Source organism: Hyla sarda, chromosome 6 (genome assembly GCF_029499605.1).
Source record: "Hyla sarda isolate aHylSar1 chromosome 6, aHylSar1.hap1, whole genome shotgun sequence".
Taxonomy (NCBI): domain Eukaryota; kingdom Metazoa; phylum Chordata; class Amphibia; order Anura; family Hylidae; genus Hyla; species Hyla sarda.
In genome coordinates, this window is record NC_079194.1 from 84,500,935 (window position 1) to 84,526,079 (window position 25,145).

The 25,145-nt window shown below is 45.6% G+C and overlaps 1 long non-coding RNA gene across 2 annotated transcripts; it reads left to right on the plus strand.

Annotated features, from left to right (window-relative positions):
- The first annotated feature begins 3,390 nt into the window (after positions 1–3,390).
- LOC130275349 (uncharacterized) lies at positions 3,391–25,145 on the plus strand. Of its 2 annotated transcripts, none has more exons than XR_008844739.1 (3): positions 3,391–3,489; positions 23,209–23,255; positions 24,999–25,145. It is a non-coding gene; the product is annotated as an uncharacterized LOC130275349 (long non-coding RNA). The 2 variants fall into 2 exon arrangements; XR_008844738.1 differs by having other exon boundaries at positions 25,002–25,145.

Consider the following 25,145-nt stretch of genomic DNA (forward strand, 5'->3'; position numbering starts at 1 on the left):
TCATTAAAAAAGGCCAAGGAGAAGGGATTAAGGTGAAGTAACTAAATATTATCTTCTGCCAACTTCTGTCTGCAGACCTGTCTGTGGATGCTCTGGAGTTTCCCTTCCATAGACATTAATTACTTTTTAGGAGGAATATAGTGCAGGCCGCAGAATGGAAGGTTGTGCTGCTCATTCACAACTAGATTAAAAGTAATCAGCGGGAGCCGGGTGTCCTAATAATGTTATCATAGATAGCGGCCCACTCATTCTAGATGACACCAGCAAATCGACTATACAGAAAGTGCCTGAGGCAGCTACAAATCCAATAAACTGCAATAGTTAAAACCATTTACCCTGCTCATTCTGGCACAAATATCAGTCGCCTAATATGAATTTTAGAGTGATTATCGAGAGGTTTCTTTAATCACTTGTGGTGGCTTAGTACGGGAGGTGTTACCCCATGCTCCATCTGTCCTGTCAGGCAGCCTCCTTCAATGTCCCAAAGGCCCCCTGCACTTGTTTCCCCATTGTAAAGATGTTTTACCATGTGAAGTGTTATAAAATGTAATGTTGCTTTAAGAGTTATACCATGTGATATGTCATGTGATTGCTACCCAGGAGATACCATTGACCAGGTGATCCCAAGAGTGACCTATGGACTCCCTGCTAGTCTCCCCCATATAAGTCCTGGAGGACTGGGGAGCGGTACAATGAAAATATGTATATACCATTAGAGTAATATATTTTTGCACAAGTACCGTATATACTCGAGTATAAGCCGACCCGAGTATAAGCCAAGGCCCCTTATTTCAACCCAAAATCCCAGGAAAAGTTATTGACTCGAGTATAAGCCTAGGGTGGGAAATACATCATCCCCCCCTGTCATCATCCAGACCCCCGTCATTAACATCCTCATCATCATCCCCTTGTCATCATCCCCACCCCCCTTCATCATCCCCTTGTCATCATCCCACACTCCCCCCTTCATCATCCCCTTGTCATCATCCCCACCCCCCTTCATCATCCCCTTGTCATCATCCCACACCCCCCCTTCATCATCATCATCCCCACCACCCTTCATCATCCCTTTGTCATCATCCCACACCCCCCCTTCATCATCCTCTTGTCATCATCCGCCCTCAGTGGTCTTCAACCTGCGGACCTCCAGAGGTTTCAAAACTACAACTCCCAGCAAGCCCGGGCAGCCATCGGCCCCCTCTCACCCCCTTTAGTTCTGTACAGTACTTGCCTCCGCTCGGCGCTGGTCCGGTGCTGCAGGACTATCCAGTGAGGAGGTCGTCCGGTGGGATAGTGGTTCCGGGCTGCTATCTTCACCCGGGGCGCCTCTTCTCCGCGCTTCGGGCCCAGAATAGAGGCGTTGCCTTGACGATGACGCAGAAGTACGTTGGTAATGAACGTACCTCTGCGTCGTCGTCAAGGCAACGTGACTATTCTGGGGCCGGGCCCGAAGCGCTTAGAAGAGGCCTCCCCGGTGAAGATAGCAGCCCGGAACCACTATCCCACCGGACGACCTCCTCACTGGACAGTCCTGCAGCACCGGACCAGCGCCGAGCGGAGGCGAGTACTGTACAGAACTAAAGGGGGTGAGAGGGGGCTGGATGATGTCGAAGGCCGCAGTGGTCTTCAACCTGCGGACCTCCAGAGGTTTTAAAACTACAACTCCCAGCAAGCCCGGACAGCCGATGGCTGCCCGGGCTTGCTGGGAGTTGTAGTTTTGAAACCTCTGGAGGTCCGCAGGTTGAAGACCACTGCGGGTGGGGAGTTCACTCGAGTATAAGCCGAGGGGGGTGTTTTCAGCACGAAAAATCGTGCTGAAAAACTCGGCTTATACTCGAGTATATACGGTAAATACTTATATTGGTGTACTATAATGGTTATGGTGTGCTATAATAAAATGTGTATAATAAGTTTGTACAGGGATGTCTAAGGGACTAGTGTCGTTTATTCATGGCGATCTATATGGGAGGTATCCTGACCCAGTCAGGAGAAGCGTAGCCACTACCTCACCGCCATGATAAATTCCCGCCAGGTACAAAGATTAACTCATAATGTAAAGTTATGCTACACATATAGTCAGTTCACATATTCAGTCAGTTCACAAAAGTAGTCCACACATAGGCAAATAGTTAAGATAGGACTTTAACATTATTTGTCGTCCCCTTCAAGTTCTAAACATATCCAGTTATATGTCTAATGTACTGTAATGTGTACAGGATACTCTACTGGCCAGAGGGTTCACCTGATATCTAGATAATGCACGTAGAGTGACAGAATTGATAAATGTAAAGGTAACATTGTTGTATAGTGTAACAACGTATATTGAGTTCTGGGGAGAAGAGTTGAGAACCGAGGGGCCCCAGCAGCAATGGGTAGATAGCCTCCGGCAGCCCAATCCGTGAATCAATGCAAATTTATATGTATATTGTTGTCTTTAGTGTCTTCAGAAAGCAGTTACAAAGTCAAAATTAACCCCATATGTTTAAAGAGCATGTACGGACATTCACCATGCCACATGGACTCATCCTTATCTTGTTTCAAAAATCCAGACCTGAGAAGGACATTGTGCATAAATTCCCCAGGAACTGTCACTAGGCCTCAGTGGCCACTTCAGTCCTTCACCCTCCAGGACTGGGCACCGAAGATGACTTTAATTAAGAGGGGGAGTGTGTGGTGGCCCAGTACGGGAGGTGTTACCTCAAGGCCCCCTGCACTTGATTCCACATTGCAAATATGTTTTACCATGTAAAGTGTTATAAAATGTAATGTTGTTTTAAGAGTTATACCATGTGACATGTCATGTGATTGTAACCCAGGAGGTACCAGTGTCCAGGTAATCCCAAGAGTGACCTACGGGCTCCCTGACAGTCTCCCCCACATAAGTCCTGGGTGGAGCTAGCTTCTCTCTGTTTGAGCTCTACTCTTGCTTCCTGCTCCTTGGAGCCGGCCATTCAGGGCTCCCGGGGGGGGGGGGGGGGATTTAAAAGTGAAAGTAAAAATACATGCTGCTCCCCTGTTTAATAACTTCTGATCGCATCGGGTCTCATAAGTGAGTCCCGGTGCGATCAATCCCTCAGCCAATGTACTACAACCCCTATCATGGAACAGAGTCTGTTCCATGATGGGGGTAGTAGTACAAACACTACTCAGCCACCGGCAGACTCCCGCAGCCGGGGAACTATTATTTCCATCATGGAAACAAGTCTGTTCCCTGATGGAAGTAGTAGTATTCCCGGCTGCGGGAGTCTGTAGGCAGAGGTGTTAAAACGGCCATAAAATAACGGGACTATAACGGTACATGACGGATGTTAAAACGGGTCTTAACGGATGAATATGCCTGTTATTTTGACGGATGTTATGCAGCTGTTAACACCTGTTATAGTCCATAATTTTTTACTTTTTTTGCAGTACCTTTTGCAGCACAAAAACGGCTGTTAAAAAGCAGGGACAAGACGGAAGTGTGAAAGAAGCCTTAGTTAGCTGGCACAGGTATATGGTTTGTTACATGACAGAACAATAAAGCCGTGTTCAGATATAACTTGCAGATTTTACCACAGATTTTCACCCTACATAATACATAGGGTACATTTTTTAATGAAAATTCTCCCCTATGCGTTTACTGTTAAATCACATTTTAAGCCTCCAACTCACGGCATCAAAAAAGTAACAGGTAAATAAGATTTTAACTAGCTTTGTACTGTAGAAAAGGTTTTAACTAGCGCTGTACTGTAGAAAAGGTTTTAACTAGCGCTGTACTGTAGAAAAGGTTTTAACTAGCGCTGTACTGTAGAAAAGGTTTTAACTAGCGCTGTACTGTAGAACAATGATGTTTGAACATACGACTGTTTTGTACCAAGTCATACACCTGCCTCTATTATATAAATAGAACATTAATATTCACCAGAACAGTATTTCTCAACCAGGGTGCCTCCAGCTGTTGTGTTCAAGAAACAACACGTACGATCCAGCACTTGGAGTAAAACTCTGTATACCTTATTAAAGGGGAACTCTGGTGGAAAAAACATGTTTTTTTTTTCAAATCAACTGGTGCAAGAAAGTTAAACAGATTTGTAAATCACTTCCATTTAAAAATCTTAACCCTTCTAGTACTTATCAATTGCTGTATACTACAGATATACTACAGAGAAATTTGTGAAGTTCTTTTCAGCCTGACCACAGTGCTCTCTGCTGACCTACGACCTCTGTCCGTGTCAGGAACTGTCCAGAGCAGGAGAGGTGTTACGCCGAGCGCTCCGGGTCCCCGCTCCTCCCCGGAGCGCTCGCTACACTTCCCTCACTGCAGCGCCCCGGTCGGTTCCACGGACCCGGGGCGCTGCGTTACTACCTCCGGCCGGGATGCGATTCGCGATGCGGGTAGCGCCCGCTCGCGATGCGCACCCCGGCTCCCGTACCTTACTCGCTCCCCGTCAGTTCTGTCCCGGCGCGCGCGGCCCCGCTCCCTAGGGCGCGCGCGCGCCGGGTCTTTGCGATTTAAAGGGCCACTGCACCGCTGATTGGTGCAGTGGTTCCAATTAGTGTTTACACCTGTGCACTTCCCTATATCACCTCACTTCCCCTTCACTCCCTCGCCGGATCTTGTTGCCCTAGTGCCAGTGAAAGCGTTCCTTGTGTGTTCCTTGCCTGTGATTCCAGACCTTCTGCCGTTGCCCCTGACTACGATCCTTGCTGCCTGCCCCGACCTTCTGCTACGTCCGACCTTGCTTCTGTCTACTCCCTTGTACCGCGCCTATCTTCAGCAGCCAGAGAGGTTGAGCCGTTGCTAGGGGATACGACCTGGTCACTACCGCCGCAGCAAGACCATCCCGCTTTGCGGCGGGCTCTGGTGAAAACCAGTAGTGACTTAGAACCGATCCTCTAGCACGGTCCACGCCAATCCCTCTCTGGCACAGAGGATCCACTACCTGCCAGCCGGCATCGTGACAGTAGATCCGGCCATGGATCCCGCTGAAGTTCCTCTGCCAGTTGTCGCTGACCTCACCACGGTGGTCGCCCAGCAGTCACAACAGATTGCGCAACAAGGCCAACAGCTGTCTCAACTGACTGTTATGCTACAACAGTTACTACCACAGCTCCAGCAATCATCTCCTCCGCCAGCTCCTGTACCTCCTCCGCAGCGAGTGGCCGCTTCTGGAATACGACTATCCTTGCCGGATAAATTTGATGGGGACTCTAAGTTTTGCCGTGGCTTTCTTTCCCAATGTTCATTACACTTGGAGATGATGTCGGACCAGTTCCCCACTGAAAGGTCTAAGGTGGCTTTCGTAGTCAGCCTGCTGTCTGGAAAAGCCCTGGCTTGGGCCACACCGCTCTGGGACCGCAATGACCCCGTCACTGCCTCTGTACACTCCTTCTTCTCGGAAATTCGAAGTGTCTTTGAGGAACCTGCCCGAGCCTCTTCTGCTGAGACTGCCCTGTTGAACCTGGTCCAGGGTAATTCTTCCGTTGGCGAGTATGCCGTACAGTTCCGTACCCTTGCTTCAGAATTATCCTGGAATAATGAGGCACTCTGCGCGACCTTTAAAAAAGGCCTATCCAGCAACATTAAAGATGTTCTGGCCGCACGAGAAATCCCTGCTAACCTACATGAACTCATCCATCTTGCCACTCGCATTGACATGCGTTTTTCCGAACGGCGTCAGGAGCTCCGCCAGGATATGGACTCTGTTCGCACGAGGCGTTTCTTCTCCCCGGCTCCTCTCTCCTCTGGTCCCCTGCAATCTGTTCCTGTGCCTCCCGCCGTGGAGGCTATGCAGGTCGACCGGTCTCGCCTGACACCCCAAGAGAGGACACGACGCCGCATGGAGAATCTCTGCCTGTACTGTGCTAGTACCGAACACTTCCTGAAGGATTGTCCTATCCGTCCTCCCCGCCTGGAAAGACGTCCGCTGACTCCGCACAAAGGTGAGACAGTCCTTGATGTCTACTCTGCTTCTCCACGTCTTACTGTGCCTGTGCGGATGTCTGCCTCTGCCTTCTCCTTCTCTGCTGTGGCCTTCCTGGACTCTGGATCTGCAGGAAATTTCATCTTAGCCTCTCTAGTCAACAGGTTCAACATCCCGGTGACCAGTCTCGCCAGACCCCTCTACATCAATTGTGTAAACAATGAAAGATTGGACTGTACTATACGTTTCCGCACGGAGCCCCTTCTAATGTGCATCGGATCTCATCACGAGAGGATTGAACTGTTGGTCCTCCCCAATTGCACTTCTGAAATCCTTCTTGGACTTCCCTGGCTTCAACTCCATTCCCCAATCCTGGATTGGTCCACTGGGGAGATCAAGAGTTGGGGGCCCTCTTGTTCCAAGGACTGCTTAAAACCGGTTCCCAGTAAACCTTGCCGTGTCCCTGTGCTTCCTCATGTAACCGGTCTCCCTAAGGCCTATATGGACTTTGCGGACGTTTTTTGCAAAAAACAAGCTGAGACTCTACCTCCTCACAGGCCTTATGATTGTCCCATTGACCTCCTCCCGGGCACTACTCCACCCCGGGGCAGAATCTATCCTCTGTCCGTCCCAGAGACTCTTGCCATGTCTGAATACGTCCAAGAAAATTTAAAAAAGGGCTTTATCCGTAAATCCTCCTCTCCTGCCGGAGCCGGATTTTTCTTTGTGTCCAAAAAAGATGGCTCTCTACGTCCTTGCATTGACTACCGCGGTCTTAATAAAATCACGGTTAAGAACCGCTACCCCCTACCCCTCATCTCTGAACTCTTTGATCGTCTCCAAGGTGCCCATATTTTTACCAAACTGGACTTAAGAGGTGCTTATAATCTCATCCGCATCAGAGAGGGGGATGAATGGAAAACGGCATTTAACACCAGAGATGGACACTTTGAGTATCTGGTCATGCCCTTTGGTCTATGCAACGCCCCTGCCGTCTTCCAAGACTTTGTTAATGAAATTTTTCGTGATCTACTATACTCCTGTGTTGTTGTATATCTGGACGATATCCTGATTTTTTCTGCCAATCTTGAAGAACACCGCCAGCATGTCCGTATGGTTCTTCAGAGACTTCGTGATAATCAACTCTATGCCAAAATAGAGAAATGTCTGTTTGAATGCCAATCTCTTCCTTTTCTAGGATACTTGGTCTCTGGCCAGGGACTACAAATGGACCCAGATAAACTCTCTGCCGTCTTAGATTGGCCACGCCCCTCCGGACTCCGTGCCATCCAACGTTTTTTGGGGTTCGCCAATTATTACAGGCAATTTATTCCACATTTTTCTACCATTGTGGCTCCTATTGTGGCTTTAACAAAAAAAAATGCCGATCCCAAGTCTTGGCCTCCTCAAGCGGAAGACGCCTTTAAACGACTCAAGTCTGCCTTTTCTTCGGCTCCCGTGCTCTCCAGACCTGACCCATCTAAACCCTTCCTATTGGAGGTTGATGCCTCCTCAGTGGGAGCTGGAGCTGTCCTTCTACAAAAAAACTCTTCCGGGCATGCTGTTACTTGTGGTTTTTTTTCCAGGACCTTCTCTCCGGCGGAGAGGAACTACTCCATCGGGGATCGAGAGCTTCTAGCCATTAAATTAGCACTTGAGGAATGGAGGCATCTGCTGGAGGGATCAAGATTTCCAGTTATTATTTACACCGATCACAAGAACCTCTCCTACCTCCAGTCTGCCCAACGGCTGAATCCTCGTCAGGCCAGGTGGTCTCTGTTCTTTGCCCGATTTAATTTTGAAATTCACTTTCGGCCTGCTGATAAAAACATTAGGGCCGATGCTCTCTCTCGTTCCTCAGATGCCTCTGAAATTGAACTCTCTCCTCAACACATCATTCCTCCTGACTGCCTGATTTCCACTTCTCCAGCCTCCATCAGGCAAACTCCTCCAGGAAAGACCTTTGTTTCTCCACGCCAACGCCTTGGGATCCTCAAATGGGGTCACTCCTCCCATCTCGCAGGTCATGCGGGCATCAAGAAATCTGTGCAACTCATCTCTCGCTTCTATTGGTGGCCGACTCTAGAGACTGATGTGGTGGACTTTGTGCGAGCCTGCACTATCTGTGCCCGGGATAAGACTCCTCGCCAGAAGCCCGCTGGTTTTCTTCATCCTCTACCTGTCCCCGAACAACCTTGGTCTCTGATTGGTATGGATTTTATTACTGACTTACCCCCATCCCATGGCAACACTGTTATTTGGGTGGTCGTTGATCGATTCTCCAAAATGGCACATTTCATCCCTCTTCCTGGTCTTCCTTCAGCGCCTCAGTTGGCTAAACAATTTTTTGTACACATTTTTCGTCTTCACGGGTTGCCTACACAGATCGTCTCGGATAGAGGCGTCCAATTTGTGTCTAAATTCTGGAGGGCTCTCTGTAAACAACTCAAGATTAAATTAAATTTTTCTTCTGCATACCATCCTCAATCCAATGGACAAGTAGAGAGAATTAACCAGATCTTGGGTGACTATTTACGACATTTTGTTTCCTCCCGCCAGGATGACTGGGCAGATCTTCTACCTTGGGCCGAATTCTCGTATAATTTCAGAATCTCTGAATCTTCCTCCAAATCTCCGTTTTTCGTGGTGTACGGCCGTCACCCTCTTCCCCCCCTCCCTACCCCCTTGCCCTCTGGTCTGCCCGCTGTGGATGAAATTTCTCGTGATCTTTCCACCATATGGAAAGAGACCCAAAATTCTCTCTTACAGGCTTCTTCTCGCATGAAGAGATTCGCAGATAAGAAAAGAAGAGCTCCTCCCATTTTTTCCCCTGGAGACAAGGTATGGCTCTCCGCTAAATATGTCCGTTTCCGTGTCCCGAGCTATAAGTTGGGACCACGCTATCTTGGTCCTTTTAAAGTTTTGTGTCAAATTAATCCTGTCTCTTACAAACTTCTTCTTCCTCCTTCTCTTCGTATCCCTAATGCCTTTCACGTCTCTCTTCTTAAACCTCTCATCCTCAACCGTTTTTCTCCTAAATCTGTTCCTCCCACTCCTGTTTCCGGCTCCTCGGACATCTTCTCTGTCAAAGAGATTTTGGCCTCTAAAAAGGTCAGGGGAAGAACTTTTTTTTTAGTGGATTGGGAGGGTTGTGGTCCAGAAGAGAGGTCCTGGGAACCTGAGGACAATATCCTGGACAAAAGTCTGATCCTCAGGTTCTCAGGCCCCAAGAAGAGGGGGAGACCCAAGGGGGGGGGTACTGTTACGCCGAGCGCTCCGGGTCCCCGCTCCTCCCCGGAGCGCTCGCTACACTTCCCTCACTGCAGCGCCCCGGTCGGTTCCACGGACCCGGGGCGCTGCGTTACTACCTCCGGCCGGGATGCGATTCGCGATGCGGGTAGCGCCCGCTCGCGATGCGCACCCCGGCTCCCGTACCTTACTCGCTCCCCGTCAGTTCTGTCCCGGCGCGCGCGGCCCCGCTCCCTAGGGCGCGCGCGCGCCGGGTCTTTGCGATTTAAAGGGCCACTGCACCGCTGATTGGTGCAGTGGTTCCAATTAGTGTTTACACCTGTGCACTTCCCTATATCACCTCACTTCCCCTTCACTCCCTCGCCGGATCTTGTTGCCCTAGTGCCAGTGAAAGCGTTCCTTGTGTGTTCCTTGCCTGTGATTCCAGACCTTCTGCCGTTGCCCCTGACTACGATCCTTGCTGCCTGCCCCGACCTTCTGCTACGTCCGACCTTGCTTCTGTCTACTCCCTTGTACCGCGCCTATCTTCAGCAGCCAGAGAGGTTGAGCCGTTGCTAGGGGATACGACCTGGTCACTACCGCCGCAGCAAGACCATCCCGCTTTGCGGCGGGCTCTGGTGAAAACCAGTAGTGACTTAGAACCGATCCTCTAGCACGGTCCACGCCAATCCCTCTCTGGCACAGAGGATCCACTACCTGCCAGCCGGCATCGTGACAAGAGGATTTCTATGGAGATATGCTTCTAATCTGGACAGTTCCTGGCACGGACAGGGGTGTCAGCAGAGAGCACTTTTGTCAGACAGAAAAGAAATTCACAAATTAGCTGCTGTTTTATACAGCAGCTAATTGGTACTGGAAGGATTAATATTTTTTTTTATAGAAGTCATTTACAAATATGTTTAACTTTCAGGCACTAGTTGATTTGAAAACATTTGTTTTCTGCTTGTCTCCACCGGAGTTCCCCTTTAAAATCTTTAAAGGAAATCTTTCACCAGTGTTACCTGCACTAACCTGTCGGTACCCACAGGTACTGCAGGTGACTCTGATGACAACTGTACTTACCTTGTCCCGTTCTGTGCAGGGGGTCTCCGGTAATCTCCTATGTTAACTTCAGCACCGGCCCGGCTTGGGGCACGGGTGGAGCTTAGTGACATCACCTCTGCTGGGTCCCCGCTGCTAGAGGAAAGCAGTGGTGACGTCACTAAGCTCCGCCCATGCCCCAAGCCGGGCTGGTGCTGAAGTTAACATAGGAGATTACCGGAGACCCCCTGCACAGAACGGGACAAGGTAAGTACAGTTGTCATCAGAGTCACCTGCACTACCTGTGGGTACCGACAGGTTAGTGCAGGTAACACTGGTGAAAGATTCCCTGCACGGAATGGGACAAAGTAAGTACCGTTGTCATCAGTGTCACATGCACTACCTGTCGATATCGACAGGTTAGAACAGGTGTCACTGGTGACAGATTTCCTTTAAAACATTACAAAGGCTGTCTGAGCATGCTGGGAGTTGTAGTTTTGCAACAGTTAGCGGCACTCTGATTGGGAAACACTGTATTAGAAGGAAATTATGAGAGTTCCTATTAAATGACTGCAAGTGGAGATCTTGAAAACCATAAGGTGATGTTTTCCAAAAAGTGTGTCTCCAGCTGTTGAAAAACTACAACTCCCAGCATGCCCGGACAGCCAAAGGCTGTCCGGGCATGCTGGGAGTTGTAGTTTTGCAAAAGCTGGAGACACACTGTTTGGAAAACCCTGCCAAAAGGGAACCAAAAGAAAAATATATAGGAAATATTGTATAACTTTTTTCATTGTACAGTCACTAACCTTTGTTTATTGAAGTGTAATACTCCTTTAAGACAATTTTTCTGTGTAGATATTATTTTTACGTACACAACAGTACTACATTGTTTCCAGATAAGTTGGGAAGCAGTTCTGTTATCCACGAAAATAGCCCACACATTGCTTATCTGGGACCATTTTGGGTGATGTCATTTACATCTGGAGAAGAAAGATACTGGGAGTCGAAAAAGTGCAAAATAGTTAAAAATAGATAGTTAAACAAAAAACCATAGAAAACACTTAGACCTTGATGAGTTTCCATTAAAAAACACTTGATGTCATTGTAAATTACCAACACGTAAAATATTACTGGCAGAGCAATCGCTGCTAGTTAGGCATTTATCGTCACATAAAATCGAAATGTAAATGTATTTCACTTGTAAAGCCTGAAAAGATTTAGAGGAATTTACTGCATTGGTCTGGAGCTGCTATTAGGATATGAATTACACGGAGGCTTTTAGCTGTTCTTATAGTGTTCTATTAAAGGGGCTAAATGCACCCCTCAAATGGCCACCATATTGGGGTCTGCTGCAAAGAGTGAGCCCTTATTGACTATGATCACATGTGCCTTCACCAATAGCCCAAAACATGTGTATAATACTGCCCTAAAAGAGCCCTAAAAGCCCTCTATAACACTGTGATGTCATTTAGGAGTGCATCTATGGACTTCTGAGCTGGTAAAGGGGTACTCCGCCCCTAGCATCTTATCCCTATCCAAAGGATAGGGGATAAGATGTCAGATAGCAGAGGTCCCACTGCTGGGGATCCCCGGGATCTCCGCTGCAGCACCCCGCTATCATCACTGCACAGAGCAAACTTGCTCTGTGGGTAATGACCGGCAATACAGGGGCCAGATCATCGTGACATCATAGCTCCACCCCCTCGTGATGTCACGGCCCGCCCCCTCAATACAAGTCTATGGGAGGGGGCGTGGCGGCCATCACGCCATAGCCATCCCTCCCATAGACTTGCATTAATGGGGCGGGCCGTGACATCACGAGGGGGCGGAGCCCTGACGTCACGATGCTCCGGCCCCTATATCGCCGGTCATTAACCACAGAGCAGTAATTATAGCGGGGTGCTGCAGCGGAGATCCCGGGGGTCCCCAGCGGCGGGACCCCCGCGATCTGACATCTTATCCCCTATCCAAAGATGTTAGGGGCGGAGTACCCCTTTAAGGCAAAGTAACAGTAACATGTATGGCTATGGGGAAACAGATGGTACCAGGTGGTAACTAACAGGAGAAATAAAAATACACAGCACTAGCACTAGATTTTTTATGCTTTTTTTAAATGAATATCCAAAAATTATCCCGTTTTGGAAGTAGACACCTGCCGGTATTTATATATACACAGGGTTATTGAAAGAAGCAAAGGCTTTTCCCAAGTGGTCTAAAAATTATCCCTTTTTGGGAGAAGCAACAGGTTTTGTGCCTGGAAAGCGAAGATTTTTTTTTTACAAGCTGTGAGAAAATGATTCGCCTTTTGGAGTGTAGCAACAGGATTGGCATTCTAGAAAGTGCACAAAAGTGACACAAAGCCCTCTTTGCAGCTTTTCACAATGAGTGTAAAACAAAAAAAAAACTGGCACACTTAAAGGGGTATTCCAGGAAAAAACTTTTTTTTATATATCAACTGGTTCCAGAAAGTTAAACTGATTTGTAAATGACTTCTATTAAAAAATCTTAATCCTTTCAGTACTTATGAGCTTCTGAAGTTAAGGTTGTTCTTTTCTGTCTAAGTAACCTCTGATGACACGTGTCTCGGGAAACGCCCAGTTTAGAAGCAAATTCCCATAGCAAACCTCTTCTGAATTGGGCGGTTCCCGAGACGCGTGTCATCAGAGATTAACCTAAACTTCAGAAGCTCATAAGTACTGAAAGGATTAAGATTTTTTAATAGAAGTAATTTACAAATCTGTTTAACTTTCTGGAGCCAGCTGATATATAAAAAAAAAAGTTTTTTCCTGGATAACCCCTTTAACTTCCAGCTCCAACAGATTTTGTACTGATAGAACGGATGCAGAACGCTCTTTGCTGATTTACTGTAATTATTATATAAATTCAACTTGAGAAAAAACAGACATGGTTGCACATCCACAACAACCACCTTGATCTAATCCTTCTCAGCAACATTTATAAAACTAACAGGTCATGTACTAACGTGTACTAACAGGTAGTGTACTTTATGATCATGAAGTGCAAGCCCACTAGCCATATCATGGCCACCTGTAAGATGTGGGTCCCTAGCATCCCTAGCATAAAATGGCGCAGCACTGAGTGGCGACCACCACCACCCCCAACACCAGTGCCCACAGGGGGAATGATCCAACTGGCAGAGCAGCCCTAATGCCACCCGAACCAGTCCCTGGGCCGCACCACACCACCCCACAGACACAGCGCCGGGGCAGCAATGGACACCAAACAGCACCACACCAGGGGGAACAGATGTAAAAAGCTCACTCACCACGTGCTCCCAGTATGAGATTGGGAGGCTGTCAGGAGGAATAGGGCCCTAATGCAGCTTCCTGTCAATTATATAGGCCTGGGCTGAGGGGGAGGGGCAGAGTGCAGACAAGCAAAAAAAAAGAGGGGATAGAAAACACAATGTGAATTCAATTTGAGAAAGAACAGACATGGTCGCACATCCACAACATGCACCTTGATCTAATAATTCTCAGCAACATTTATTAAACTAACAGGTCGTAGTGTACTTTATGATCATGAAGTGCAAGCCTACTAGCTATGTCACGGCCACCTGTAAGTAGTGGGTCCCTAACATCCCTAGCATAAAATGGCGCAGCACTGAGTGACGACCACCGTCCCAACACTAGTGCCCACAGGGGGGACGACTGGTTTGAGTGGCATTGGGGCTGCCCTGCCAGTTGGGTCGTTCCCCCTGTGGGCACTGGTGCTGGGGCAGTGGTGGTTGCCACTCAGTGCTGCGCCATTTTATGCTAGGGATGCCAGGGACCAACTACTTACAGGTGGCTGTGACGTGGCTAGTGGTCTTGCACTTCATGATCATAAAGTACAATAATGACCTGTTTAATAAATGTTGCTGAGAAGCATTAGATCAAGGTGCATGTTGTGGATGTGCGACCATGTCTGTTTTTTCTCAAGTTTAATTCACATTATGTTTTCTATCCTCTTTTTTAGTTTTTGCTTGGTCTGCACTCTGCCCCTCCCCCTCAGCCCAGGCCTATATAATTGGCAGGAAGCAGCTTTAGGGCCCTATTCCTCCTGGCAGCTTTCCAGTCTCATACTGGGAGCACATGATGAGTGAGCTTTTTACATCTGTTCCCTCTGGTGCGGTGCTGTTTGACGTCCGTTGCTGCCCTGGTGCTGTGTCTGTGGGGAGGCGTAGCCCAGGGACTGGTTTGAGTGGCATTGGGGCTGCTCTGCCAGTTGGAACGTTCCCCATGTGGGCACTGGTGTTGGGGCGGTGGTGGTCACCACTCAGTGCTACGCCATTTTATGCTAGGGACCCACTACGTACAGGTGGCCGTGACGTTGTTAGTTGGCTTGCACTTCATGATCATAAAGTATGCTAATGACCTGTTAGCTTAAGAAATGTTGCTGAGAAGCATTAGATCATGGTGCATGTTGTGGATGTGCGAGCATGTCTGTTTTTTGTCAAGTTGAATTCACAATTATGTGTGGTCCTTCTCCTATCTGTGTTGTTCACTGCTTAGCATCCCTTACAGAGATCTTCATCTAACACCTGCTATCTCTAAAATGACTGCTGAAGTAATATTCATAGGATTTATAGTGGCTTTGACATTACCCCTAAACTGCTTTCTTATTGGCTGTGACAATTGTTTGAAAGGCATTCTGGGATTCCCTGAGGTCATGTGACCCTTTCTCCTCCTTTCTCACATGTGGCTAATGTTATTTTACCAGGTTCTGCAGAACTGGACTGCCTGAAGTTCAAGTTCTAGCAAAGTTCTTCACTGAGAGAGCTGGGGTCTTGTTCCCAGGATCGCAGGGGGTCCCAGTGGCCAGACCCCCATAATCAGCTACTTATCCCCCATCTGTGGATAGGGGATAAGTTTACTTTTGCTGGGGTACTCCTTTAATAAAAAAAATTCTAAAACAGTACTCACTTGGATGGACAGTCTTTAAATGAGCCAGATTTATAAAAGATGTGTTTCAAGCTGATTGAGAAATCTGGCATATCTGTAGCCTGTTGAGTCTAATTTTAGACCAACTATTAGTTGACTTACTTCAACCCAAAATCATGTGCCAAAATAGCCAAACGTTATTATTGGATCTGGCAGAAAACTGTCTAAAAAGTAAACTAAATGTTTTCCCTCACAATTAACATAGAATAGATTTTTTTTATATAAATTGTTTCAATAAGGAACATATTCTGCTGATCCTTTGGGGCCCATAAGTTTGTCAGAGCTGTGGCTCTCTGGAGGATGCTCTGTTAAGACCATCAGGGCTAGATAATGGTGTAAATAATGGCACATGGGACCTGGTGAAAAAATTTGGCTTGGGCCCCAATACACAACTTTTCCTTACAGTCAGTGGCTGTGGCCTACCAATAGCTTTTAGCTTACTTGCGAGGTATTTTAGGTGAGCTATCTATGCAGCACTTGCAGGTAAGGAAAATATATTTCAGTAATAAGTGTATAACATGGCAGCTTAGATACAGTTGCCACACACACCACCATGAATACCTCTTCCAACCATGACTCATTTCAACTCACAAACTCCCTATCCTGTTGCTACCCCTAATGCCCCTCTCATTGTCCCCACACAGGACTAGTGCCTCACAAAGTAATAGTGCCCCACAAAGTGATAATTTCATTATTGTGTTAACCACAAATCAATTACTTCTTCCTTATTGCCTCCCAGTAATAGTGTACACCTTTGTGTCACTAAAGACTAAAAGAGTAATAAGATCCCTTTCGTGTGCTTACAAATTGATTGTTGCCCCAATTGCACCAGGGAAACTCCTCTTGCTGTCCCTTACAAATTAACAGTGACCCGTTTATGCCCGCACACAGTAATACTGCTCCTTAAAGGGACCCAATCATCAGATTTTACCCTATATAACGATTGGCAAAGCGTTATATAGGGTAAAATCTTTATTTTCACCATTCCCAGGGGACGCTCCTGCCCCCAGGGATGGTGAAGATATGAAGTTATAAACTAGTCAACGCCACCGCCGTAAGTAGTCACCTGGGCGGGGAGCTCTTCTCACCTACTCCCGTTCTTTGGCCGGCAGCGACGCCACCTCCACTTGATTGATGGGCAGCGTCATCGCTCTGCTTTGTCTGTTCAGTGAGCGGAACAATGACGCGGCCCATCAATCAAGCGGAGGGGGCGTCGCTGCCTGCAGAAGAACGGGAATAGGTGAGTGGAGCTCCCCGCCCAGGGGACTAGTTACGGCCGTGGCGGTGACTAGTTTATAACTTCATATCTTCACCATCCCTGGAGGCAGGAGCGATGGTGAGGACAACAATTTCACCCTATATAACGCTTTACCAAGCATTATATAGGGTAAAATCTGATGATTGGTTCCCTTTAAATGGGCACTCCTTATGGTAAATAAAAAAATATTTCTAATATACTTTGTTTTAAAAAAAAATAAAGTTTTCTATGTTTTATTTGTGCTTGAAAAAAGCTCAAGAGCACATTTTCCCTTAACTCATACACAGACTTTGGACCGAAGCCCAAACACAGGAAGTGCAGCCTGGAGTGCTGAGGGGGGGGGGGGGGTTCAACCAACAGCATATGGCAGTTAAGTGTGAGAGGAGCTATGATTGGATGAGGCTGGACACACCCCCTCAGCACTCCAGGCTGCACTTTCTGTGTTTGGACTTCGGTCCAAAGTCTGTGTATAAGGTGGGGGAAAATGTGCTCTTGAGCTTTTTTAAGCACAAATAAAACATAGAAAATTAAAGTATATTAGAAATATTTTTTTATTTACCATAAGGAGTGCAATAGCTAAAATTTTTTTAATGAGAGTTAACCTTTAAGGTCTTCAATATTCAAGTAATATTTGTCTTTTATGCCCCTGAAGTGTAATAATACCCCTATGTGTCCCCAAAATAATAATCCCCCTTTGTTTCCCCCACAATGTAATAGTATCTCCTCCGTGCCTTCCAACAGAATAATATCTCTGCAGAGACAGACTGTGGGGTCCCTAGTCGCCCACTCTTATTGACAAAGAAATGTACAGCACTGACTTCACTAAAAAACTAGTGGAAAAGCTCTGTTTGTTTAATGCTTAGCTGCCTGGGTTGTGTCTAGTATGTGATGGCTCTTTGGAAGACAATGTAACTTCATTCATAGGACACCATTGGGACCAACCCCAGAACCCCCAACATACCCACATAGGACATGAGCCACCAAAAGTGCACATTCAGGACCTCTCACCTACAACCATACCAGCAACACCAGAAGAAGAACCTTTCTAAAGAATTTCCCATTCCGCATTCCCATTAAGTCACTACTTTTGATCTCAGAGGCCACTCGGCCACATAAGAACATACCAGAAATAGTGCAGTGTAAGTGCTTCAGGTTACACCGCAGTCTAGGACCGGCATTTTGTGCACAGTTGAAGCAGATTCCTAGAAAATCCTTCCAATAAGTGTAATTTTCAGAGAAATTAATTAACATTTAGATCTCAGTAGGAAGTGACTACAAAGGCTTCTGTGCGTTCAGAATTAATTATGGCAATTATATACGTATGCTAAATTATTAAGAGGCGCTCATGGAAATTGAGAACAAAGGAGAGCGAGAACAGACTGCATTCTGCAAAAAGGCGAAACACCGCAAGATTACATTAAAATGGTTATCATAAGCGAATAAGCGAGCCATCATCTGCCTTTCCTGCAAGTTGTTATAACACATAATATAATCAGATGCAGCAATTATTATATAGACATTGATGTGGACCGAGATTAGGACTCACACAACTTCCCCTATTACAATATTTACCCCCAAAATGTGGTCACTGGGGACAACAAGTTCAAGATTAAAGGGGTACTCCTTTTTTCTTTTAAATCAACTGGTGGCAGAAAGTTAAACATATTTGTAAATGACTTCTATTAAAAAAATCTTAATCCTTCCTGTACTTATTAGCTGCTGAATACTACAGAGGAAACTCTTTTCTTTATGGAATGCTCTCTGATGACATCACGACCACAGTTCTCTCTGCTGACGTTATTATAATAATAATAACACTTTATTTATTGCTGTCCTTAGTGGGATTTCAACCCAAGTCCCCAGCACTGCAAGGCAGCAGTGCTAACCACTGAGCCACCATGCTGCCCTTAGCATACATCTGCTATGCACGGTTGCTAAAATGGACAGAGATGTCAGCAGAGAGCACTGTGTTCGTGATGTCATCATTGTTCCAAAAAGAAAGGAATTTCCTCTGTAGCATTCAGCAGCTAATAAGTACTGGAAGGATTAAGATTTTTTAATAGAAGTAATTTACAATTATGTTTAACTTTCTGCCACCAGTTGATTTAAAAGAAAAAAGGTTTTCACCAGAGTACCCCTTTAAAGAGAAGCTATCAGGTCCCCAGGGCCTGATAGGGGGAGAATACCATTCTGATTCTGTTCTCCTCAGCTCTATGTAATGCTACAGAGAGCTAAAAAAAAAGTACAATGGTCCCTCAACTTACAATGGCCTCAACATACAATAGTTTCAACATACAATGGTCTTTTCTGGACCATGTTAACTTGAAACCAGACTCAACATACAATGCTACGGAGAGTCCAGATCTGGGAAACATGTCAACGGCTGGAAGAACCGACCAATCAGAATAGGCAATGTACTGGTAAAACCCCTGTATTACTGAAGTGCATGCACTGACTGATGTCTGATAGCGCCCCCTACAGTACAGGGCAGTATTACATGTTCTGTACTCTTTACCTGTACCAGGGTTACCTGCTCCTTTGGACACCAGGTGAGGGCGACTCCATGTTACTTTATTAGGACATTGCCTGTACTGTACAGGACCCTGAATAAGCTCCTGTCCTGTACATAGACCAGTGTTTCCCAAGCAGGGTGCCCCCAGCTGTTGCAAAACTACAACTCCCGGCATGCCCGGACAGCCTTTGGCTGTCCAGGCACGCTGGGAGTTGTAGTTTTGCAACAGCTGGAGGCTCCCTGCTTGGGAAACACTGACATAGACAGTGATTTACAGCTCCCAGCAGATCTTTCTTACTTTTATATGTAAGGACTTGCTTTATCTCTATTAGTTATCTATTTATTTTTCTTTAATTCTCACTTTTTTTTCCTATTTTTGGATGACATTTTAGAGGCTTCAGAACCAATTACCAGGTTTCCATAGAGTTCTGGTCTCAAAATACAATGGTTTCAACATACAATGGTCATCCTGGAACCAATTAATATTGTAACTTGAGGGACCACTGTACTTTGAACAGGGTGCGCCATGTTGTTCTGGTGGCTTCCAGTAACACTCCCCATGCCATTCTCCTGCCTACAGCCTGAGTGCAGGAAGAAGCCTTGCGCACTTATAAAGGCCCTTTTACACACACCGATTGTGGTGTCCCTAAGCAGATTCACCTCTTGCTACTCTGAACACTGTTCAAGCGTACTGAAGCATGCACATATATATTGGTCATTAGCTAGCACAGAAGTACAGTCTACAGCCAAGTCTTAAAATGTATTCAGACAAGTCACATCCTAAGTACCGTGAGGAACAAGCCAGGTTCCCATAGAGGTTACTCAAAGCAGTAGATCCAGGGAGCACAGCCTCTGAGTCAGCATATGTTACAAAGGGAATACAAGTCTAGTAAAAGTCTAATTCACAAGCCAAATAAAGTCCTAATTCTTCAGTCTCAAGTCTCACCCAAAGGTGCAGTGGAGCCAGACCAGTGTAGTCGTAAGCCTCTGAGTTTTACACATACCATGAGGGAGAGTCTGTTTAAATCTCAGGAGGACTACAAGTCCCATAATAACCCTATCTTATGTCTACCAAATACTCCAGGACCGTGACAAACCTCAGGTTTTGGATTCTCAATTCTGCTTTAATTCCAAAGTATTATTCCCCTGTAATGTAACTGCATTCTAAAGTAAAAAAACAAGTTGTTATCTATAAACTCTGGAGTTTGAGGTTCTTTTCCCAGGGCCTTGCTATGTATTTTTAGCTTTATTGAAGTAGTGGTTTGTGGGACTACATATCTTAACATAGTGTTGCGCCACTTCTGCCATGTGGCACTATAACCCTCATCATCCATCATTCACTACAATCATGACCCTACTTCTGGTGTCACAAACTCGACAGTTCGCTAGCTAAGTATCCATCATCACCCCTGCCTACCACACGATCATTGGCAGTATGTTCGTAGGAACACTAAATTTCCATAAGTGGCCCATGTATAGGGGTCAGCGATCCACAAAATTGAGAAAATGCTTGTTTCCGTGGCCGATCACAATTTTTGCATGGCCAATCAAATCAGCGTTATCGGCCTCACCTCGCCCTATGGAAATAAGTGATGTGTGGCCAACAATGATGAAATTAAAGGGCCGGATAAGCAATTCAGCGGTGGTTTTTGCCCTCCAGCCTTCATTTGATTGGGCCGTGTGAAGGTTCATTTAACCCCTTAAGGACCGGGGTTTTTTCCGTTTTTGCATTTTCGTTTTTGCTCCTTGCCTTTAAAAAATCATAACTCTTTCAATTTTGCACCTAAAAATCCATATGATGGCTTATTTTTTGTGCCACCAATTCTAATTTGTAATGACGTCAGTCATTTTGCCCAAAAATTTACGGTGAAATGGAAAAAAAATCATTGTGAGACAAAATTGAAAATAAAAGCCGTTTTGTAAATTTTCAGGGCTTCCGTTTCTACGTAGTAAATTTTTCGGTAAAAATGACACCTTCTCTTTATTCTGTAGGTCCATACGATTAAAATGATACCCTACTTATATAGGTTTGATTTTGTCGGACTTCTGGAAAAAATCATAACTACATGCAGGAAAATTAATACGTTTAAAATTGTCATCTTCTGACCCCTATAACTTTTCTATTTTTCCATGTATGAGGGGGGGGGGGGTATGAGGGCTCATTTTTTGTGCCGTGATCTGAAGTTTTTAACGGTACCATTTTTGCATTGATAGGATTTATTGATCGCTTTTTATTCATTTTTAAATGATATAAAAAGTGACCAAAAATGCACTATTTTGTACTTTGGAATTTTTTTGCGCGCACGCCATTGACCGAGCGGTTTAATTAATGATATATTTTTATAAGTCGGACATTTCCGTACGCGGTGATACCATATATGTTTATTTTTATTTTTATTTACACTGTGTTTTTTTTATGGGAAAAGGGGGGTGATTCAAACTTTTAATAGGGGAGGTGTTAAATGATCTTTATTCACTTTTTTTCACTTTTTTTTTGCAGTGTTATAGGTCCCATAGGGACCTATAACACTGCACACACTGATCTTCATCATTGATCACTGGTTTCTCATAGGAAACCAGTGATCGACGATTCTGCCGCATGACTGCTCATGCCTGGATCTCAGGCACTGAGCAGTCATTCGGCGATCGGACAGCGAGGAGGAAGGTAGGGGCCCTCCCGCTGTCCTGTAAGCTGTTCGGGATGCCGCGATTTCGCCACGGCTATCCCGAACAGCCCACTGAGTTAACCGGCAGCTTTCAGCGATTGGCGCTGCGCGCTATTAGAGGCGGGTCCCGGCTTCACTATGACGCCGGGCCCGCCGTGATATGATGCGGGGTTACCGTGTAACCCCGCGTTATATCAGGAGAGCAGGACCAAGGACGTACCGGTACGTCCTTGGTCCTTAAGGGGTTAAAGGGGTACTCCACTAGAAGTTTTTTTTGTTTGTTTGTTTTGTTTTGTTTTAATCAACTGGTGCCAGAAAGTTAAACAGATTTGTAAATTTCATCCATTAAAAAATCTTAATCCTTCCCGTACTTATAAGCTGTTGTATGATCCACAGGAAGTTCTTTTCTTTTTGAATTTCCTTTCTGTCTGACCAGAGTGCTCTCTGCTGACACCTCTGTCCATGTCAGGAACTGTCCAGAGCAGGATAGGTTTTCTATCGGGATTTGCTCCTACTCCGGACAGTTCATAAAATGGACAGCAGAGAGCACTGTGGTCAGACAGAAAGGAAATTCAAAAATAACTTCCTGTGGATCATACAGCAGCTGTTAAGTAGTGGAAGGATTAAGATTTTTTTAATAGAAGTAATTTACAAATCTGTTTAACTTTCTTGCACCAGTTGATTTAAATTTTTTTTTCCAGTGGAGTACCCCTTTAACAAGTGCTGATCATTGGCACTCATCATCCACGGGGACATGTACGGGGACATAAATTGACCCAGAGAAATAAACATTTTACATTTATAAATCCTTTATATGCCCATTAACAGTTTACCCAAAATGTAAGGCGACTCATTATCTGAAGGCTGGGTTTTGTTTAAATAAAGTTTATTAAAAAAATAAAATAAAATGTTTTATTCTAATTTACTTTGGGAGATTTAATATTAAAAATGCACCACAATTCAGGTACAATTTGCACCAAAAACTGGCTTACGTGCTGCGTACCACATTTATTATAGGTTTTAGACACTTTTTCCACTGCGTTTGACAAAGGGCATGGCTATGGCAAACGGCGGCGTGGCTTCTGCAAAAATCGCATGTTTTTTTTTTATAGATGTGCAAAACTTTTGAGAAATCTCCCTTCACACTGGGTGGCATAAAAATCCATGAGGCAAAAAAAGTGCATTGAAAATAAAATATAGGGATATGTTGGCACTTCCGTGGATCTGCGGTGGTGCACGAGGTAGGGTAAAGCCACAGGTAGAAGAAAGATGATACCCAACACTCACCAGTAATGCACAGTGAAGATTTATTATGCCATAGTGTAGTACAAGGACGCATTTCGGCGTGGGAGCCTTCCTCAGCTGTCTGCCTAGGGAAGGCTCCCACGCCGAAATGCGTCCTTGTACTTCACTATGGCATAATAAATCTTCACTGTGCATTACTGGTGAGTGCTGAGTATCATCTTTCTTCTAAATATGATAACATTGACGTATTTGATATTGGCATAAGGGAAAAAGTGCAAGCTAGAAAAGTGTAGTAAAAGGGCGCAATTTGTGGCAATTTTTCTCTATTTTCAGGATCTCTGCTTGTTGTCGTTGTAAGGGTTTGCAAAAAGGAGCTGTTGTTTGTTTACCAGAACCAGTGTTTGCTTTTCAGATCAAGAGCTGCAAGACCAGATACAACCTGTAGATATGACTGACACAGTAAGTATAAGTTAACACAGCTGAATTTTTTTGGAATGTCCACCCAGAAATTGACGGCGCCAACAGAATATGCAGGCACTAGGACTGCTCGGAAATGCATCGTCTCCAAAGATGCCAATGCATGTCTGAGCGGATTCTGCAGAAAGAACAGACAAGTCAATTCTTTCTGTGGAGGCCGGAATCAGAATTTTTTCAGGTGTTTCCACCTTGGAAATGTTGCCATGTGCACAGTGCATCAGAATCCCTTTGAAAACAACTTGTCACAAAAGACAGACAGCACTCCGCAGTGTAATAACGTTGTTACACGGGGCGCAACTAGTACAAGTGGTGCTTACCACATCAAGTTACACTCCGCCAAGTGTAACAATGGAAAAGGGCAGTATAGGTAGGTGCCTGCAGCCGCTCCACGTCCGAATAGAAACAACCAACAGAAATGACCTCCAATGAGTCAACGGGATTCAAGGCGCTGGGATTCCCAGCGCCTTGAATCCCGTCGACTCATTGGAGGTCATTTCTGTTGGTTGTTTGAAAACAATGGAACTCTGCTGCAACAGAATTTGTGACTGGAATTTCTGCTTTGAAATCCCCCCCCCCCTGTGAACGAGGCCTTACTGTTTTTTAATGGTGGACAACCCCTTTGAGCCTAAAATCTGTTCATATCTGAGCAATTGTATTTAAGTCACATGTGTGAAGATACTGTGATACAACAAATAGCTTTTCCCTTGTATGCCTTACGCTGGAGCCGGCTCCGGGAGCTCGTGACATCATAGCCCCGCCCCTCATTATGTCACGCCCCGTCCCCTCAATGCAACTCTAAAGACTTGGATTGAGGGGGCGGGGCGTGATGTCATGAGGGGACGGGGCTATGACATCACAAGCTCCAGGTCCAGCGTTCGGAACAGTTTGTTCCAAACGTTGAGCACCACTTTAAGTGGGAAATGCTCAATGGATATAAAGAAATGCTACAACTGTGATCATAATGACCAGTAATGGAGGAAATCCTACATTTTCCAACAAATAATCTATTGTTCAGGAAAATTTTTTAGTCACCAAAGTCTTATAAATTTTCTATCGGTTGGCCAAATTAGATATGTACATCTGTAGGAAGGAGGGGCACCTCTAGGTCTACAACTTGCATAAAATAGGAAAGTATGCAGGAAAAATAGAGGTATTATAGATTGTCCTTACATTTATTATCATGTTATTATATATAAGAGAGGTCTTCAGGCTCAATAAGGTCATGTCCACACGGTGTAAAATGTGCGGAATGTCCGCACGGAAAACACATGTGGACATTTCGCACATTTGAATAATCCGGCAGCGCTAGGACCACTCGGAAATGAGCCGTCTCATAGACTGTAATGCAAGTTTGAGCAGAATCCGCAAAAATAATAAACAAGTCCACTTTTTGTGGACGACGAAATTGGGATTTCCGGAGCAAAACATTTGCCTTGAAAATTCCACTTTGTGAACAGTGCAGCAGAATCCCATTAAAATAAGTGGAATGTATGTGTGGCATATGCCAGCGGAATTCCACATGGACATTCTGCCGTGAGATGGGCATCATCCTCCATGTTTGGTGGACGTGTCCCCACATAGCCTCTTCTTGGCGTAGTGTCATGGAGCTCATCTCCTCAGTCACGGGACTCGATTGCCCACTGAATCCAGTCGTATTCCTACCGGGTCTTAAACCGTAAGGAGTTAATACATCCTTCTTTTGTTTAATGCAGTTTATTTCTCTAGCAGCCCGGATACGTGTAGCGTCCAGGTGGAGAGCCTCAGTCCTTTCCGTGTCCATGGTGATTCAGAGGGTCAACAACATTATGGTCTCAGAGAAGATAAATGCCCTTTAACATGACACAATGGAGAGGTTTCCTAAAATCTGGCAGC